Source organism: Berghia stephanieae, chromosome 14, assembly GCF_034508935.2.
Source record: "Berghia stephanieae isolate SIO BIC M18660-M18661 chromosome 14, UCSD_Bste_1.3, whole genome shotgun sequence".
Taxonomy (NCBI): domain Eukaryota; kingdom Metazoa; phylum Mollusca; class Gastropoda; order Nudibranchia; family Aeolidiidae; genus Berghia; species Berghia stephanieae.
This window is the reverse complement of record NC_088373.1, coordinates 33,119,768-33,124,800: the sequence shown is the minus strand read 5'-3', so window position 1 is coordinate 33,124,800 and position 5,033 is coordinate 33,119,768. Positions and strand designations below refer to the sequence as shown.

General features: G+C 34.2%; 1 protein-coding gene across 1 annotated transcript in view; it reads right to left on the bottom strand.

Moving 5' to 3' along the window:
• Positions 1–5,033, bottom strand: part of LOC144959968 (uncharacterized) — an 85,396-nt gene that overhangs the window by 29,818 nt on the left and 50,545 nt on the right. The window lies entirely within an intron of this gene.

The following is a 5,033-nucleotide window of genomic DNA, read 5'->3' as shown; positions in this document are numbered from 1 at the left end:
TAAAGCAGACCAATTTGAAATTGAAACTGTCATTTTTTGTGATGTTTTTTGTTCACATATATATGACTAATATTACGTAAATATTGAACTAATATGTAATATTTGTAATCAGTTGTATGATTTCAAGTGTTATGGTCATTATTTTCCTCAGCCATAAAAGAAATATGACATTATGGACAAACAAAAAGGCTATTAAGTTCTTTTATGTCAAATAATGCTGGATTATGCCCCTTTTTTCCAGAAAAATTGCTCGTCTCTAAGACCCTGTCAAATACTCATTTTCAGGAAATTTGCAATGAATTTTGTAAATATGTTGTTTGTTTGGAAAATAAATGATATTTGATTATATTTCATAACCTGAATTTTTTTCCCTCTTAGTGATTGAGAAATGTGTTGTTTTTGTGATAATTTTTTGAGACCCTACCCCAGCACATAAATCTGATTTATGTCTCGGAGAGGGTTTCAGTTGTGATATAGACATGTCACTGTGATAGTATGATCATTGGCAAGTACAATGATATATAACTTTACATGGTTGTGGGCCAGTAGAATGGGTTAATGGACATTTTAATAGCACTACCCAGTCATTTTTCACTCTAGCTTTAAAATAATGGAACGTTTGAGAGGTATGCGACACATTTTAAAAATCATCAAAACCACCCATCAAAATCCCCCTAAAAAAACTAACCCCCCCATCCCACATACATAAACACATATACACCAAAATAATTTTCACATATAATATTTATATATATACATATAAATCGGTACATGTAAAAATTTACATAAATTTGTATGTGCTAAAATCTATTTGAAAACAACTATGTATATCCAGATAGTTGTGTTATAAAATACAACAAAGTATATTATATTACATATTATATTATATTTTATATTATATCATTAAAGTGGCCAAATGCCATTTACGCCAGTAATTGAAATCAACGACGACTTTTCTTATTTTGGGCAGAAACAATTAATTCAAATTAAGACATATTACTCAAAATGTATTAATTCAAGAGCATCTTACATAATAATTAATAACTACAAAAGTAACGATTGGATTATTGCAAAAATTTGAGTGTGCGTATTATTAAATGGATGTTCTAAGCTCATGACAAATTTTAATTCTCTCGTTATATTTTCAATGCCCGTATCCAAAGAGTTACCTTTGTCCATTGATTCGACTGCGTGAAAAAAGGTGCCTCAACTTCAAAGTATATTTCCTCAAAACTGTGTTTTACACCCTCTCTACTTCAATCGTCATATATCGGCAATGAATCATCAGAATTTTATAGATTTGGTATAATATTATGTTGGAGTCTAGATGAAAAAAGTGGAGTAAGAATTTGTTTTTTTTAATAGAAAAACAAAAACAAAAGCACAAACAATTATTATTATTATTATTATTATTATTATTATTATTATTATTATTATTATTATTATTATTATTATTATTATTATTATTATTATTATTATTAGTATTATTATTATGGTGATTATGATGATGATAATGATGATGATGAAGATGATGATGATGATGATGATGATGATGATGATGATGATAATAATAACAATAATAATAATAATAATAATAATAATAATAATAATAATAATAATAATAATAATAATAATAGTATAATAATAATAATAATAATAATAATAATAATAATAATAATAATAATAATAATAATAATAATAATAACAATAATAATAATAATAATAATAATAATAATAATAATAATAATAATAATAATGATGATGATAATAATAATAATAATGATAATAATAATAATAATAATAATAATAATAATAATAATAATAATAATAATAATAATAATAATAATAATAATAATAATAATAATAATAATAATAATAATAATAATAATAATAATATTAAAAACTGGGACGTGTTTATTTGGTGAGTGTCAGGCTATGCGTTTACCAAGGCTACGCACTCGTCAATCTAAATGTCTGATCGTTCAAATCGCTGGACCTAACGGGCACCGGGGAGGTTAAAGTTTATTATGGCTAAAGCTGGGCAAATTCCGGTTGATTGGTCACACAGATTCGTCACGGGTGATTGACTGGAGGGTGGATATAGTGATTGAATGTTGATTCCTGTCAATAGGAGAGAGAGAGAGAGAGAGAGAGAGAGAGAGGGGGGGAGAGAGAGAGGAAAAGAGAGAGAGGGAGAGGGAGGGAGGGAAGGAGAGAAAGGGAGAGGAAAGGGAGAGAGAGGGTGGGGGAGAAAGAGGAGAGAGAGAGGGATGAGAGAGAGGGAGAGGGGAGAGAGAGACAGAGAGAGAAAGAAAGAGAGGGGAAAAGGAGAGAGAGAGAAGGGAGGGAGAGGGAGAGAGAGAGGGAAGGAGAGAGGAGAGAGAGGGAGGGAGAGAGAAGAGAGAGGGGGAGAAAGAGGAGAGAGAGAGGGATGAGAGAGGGGGAGAGGAGAGGGAGAGGAAAGAGAGAGAGAGGGGGGACAGAGAGAGAGAGAGAGAGAGAGAGAGAGAGAGAGAGAAAGAAAGAGAGAGATAGAAAGAAAGAATGAGAGAGAAAGAGCTTTATTCATCCCGAAGGGGAATTTTTTCTTTAGGATCTATTCCAAGGGAAGACTGGAATAATCCAGGCGTCAGCCGAAGTGGAGCGCCGCAAAGTGAGCTAAGGCTAAGTGGCGTGCTCAAGTCCATAAAAACGCGGCGGGAAGTCGAACCGGAGCCATCGTTAACTTTTATAGCCTGACACAAGATCCCTCTAGGATTTACAGTTTGACGTCATTTTTTTAAGGTTTGTGCACCGTCTAGTGAGTTGTCGTTAGTAGAGCTCATGGAAACAAGTTAATTCATTAGTTGAACTATTGAATACAACTCACGATTTGTTTTCTTTTGTGGCCAAAGACTTGTCTTTTGGCGTCATTTTTGGGTCAGTGTCAGGCTATACGTTAACGATGGCTACGGTCGAACTCGGTACCTTTCGGGTACGAAGCAAAGATCAAACCGCTGGGCCACGCTGTCTCACATGTGAGACGACAAGTAAGCGTCAATAGAACTCTCTCCTTACCATTTTGCTCATCGTCACATTTGTTACGACACAACAATATACATTTTTTTCTTATTCAGATTTATTTTCTACATCACAACGATCTTAGTTTGATTAATAAGAACATAAAGTTGTTTTGTAGAGAGATTGTTTGAGTTTTAAAAAATCAATTGTCATGTCCCGTCCTACAATTTAAATGTTGCTGTTGACACGGGACCCCTTGTAAACCGCTTTGAGCACATTTATTGGATATTGCGCTATATAAAGCTCAATTATTTATTCTTTTTATTTTAATTTTTCTGATGGGTAAGCCTGTCATTTTTGGGGAAAATACTGGAAATGATTGGTAAGGAGAGAGTTGAATCAGAGAGTTTGGCTCTCGTCTCATTCTATTCGTTTACACAGTGAAGTGTGTAATTTGTGTGTAAAGCACACCAATGGGAGCGATCTATATTCATCTTTTCGTCCAACCGAGTCATCAATCACGTGATTTGTTGCTGTCTGACGATTGGACACTTCTGAACAAATGTAAACACGCTGCTTTGTTTGTGAAAGTCGTAAACATACCCATGTGTCAAGCTGAACACAATGACCAATCGTAATGTTAGATAGTTCAAAATGTGTGAACACTTTTCACTATGCACGTCACTTTGAGCACATTTTGCAATGTGACCAATGACCTCGAGCAGATGGAAAGTTAATATAGATCATGCCCATTCATAAGAACATAAAGTTGTTTTGTAGATAGAGTGTTTGAGTTTGTTTTTTTTAATCCATTGTTCTGATGGGTAAACCTGCCATTTTGGGGGAAAATACTGGAAATGGTTGGTAATGAGACAGTTAAATCAGAGAGGTCGGCTCTCGTCTCATTCTATTCGTTTACACAGTGAAGTGTGTAATTCGTGTGTAAAGCACACCAATTTGCTGTGCACATTATATGACGCATTAGCGAGACAATCTAGGCAATACAAAGGGATTAAATACACCTGTGCAATCAGGTTACGTGTAACAATGAATGGAATGAGGTAATCCGATGGAACAGGTTAGCCTCTTTATTGTATGCGTTTTATGTTTTATTATGTTTTACTGTGCTTACGACACATTTGGGTCGATGTGAACATATATACATATATGCAGGTCTGACATCCGAACTTAATTATAGGCCTAGTTTAACATTGTTGTAATGGACAACATTTTGCGTCATTTTTTTTTTTTTTAGATTTCCATTACAACAATGAGCCCATAGGGAAATGGGTTATCAGACCTGCAAATAAACGCACGTCGATTTGGGTCGTATTCGCACGATTAAAAATGAAGAAAATGGGATATCTAGTCCAAAAAAACAACGATTCTAGATTTACAATGTTAACCCTAATCGTGCGTCGGGTGTTTTACCCCTTACTCTTACGTCATGGGTAATTCCCCTCCTCCTCCCCCCCCCCCCCCCCCCCCCCCATCAATATATAATAAAATAAATAACTATCCCTATGGACAGGTAGATAACCACGCCTCTCGGACAATCGTCATAATGTAAACAATGGTAATGATTGGTAGACACAGCAAACTACACTGATTTTACTATCGATGATATGTGTTTAAGTAATATACCCACTATTCTACCGTTTGATCAATAGAACTAACACAGAAAACTTAGTGTAAATTTAAACGTTCATAAAATGATAGAGAAAATATTGTCGATGTCATTCACATAATGTGTTTTGTCCGAGCACGAGTGAAGGTGTGTCACAAATTATATGTTTTGATTGGTAAAAATTGTACTGGTTAATTCGTGCGTAGGAGGTGATTTTGTTACCCCATGACAATGGATTGTAAAATATCAGATTAAAGCAACAAAGAAAAAGTAAGACAAAGGGGAATTGGTTCTAATAGGGATCAAGTGTAGATTCCAAGACCATGTCATCAGTGTACTTAGTTTAGGATCACCTAAATGTCTCATCACAAGCACAGGTACCCATTAAGAGGGACAACTCAAATAT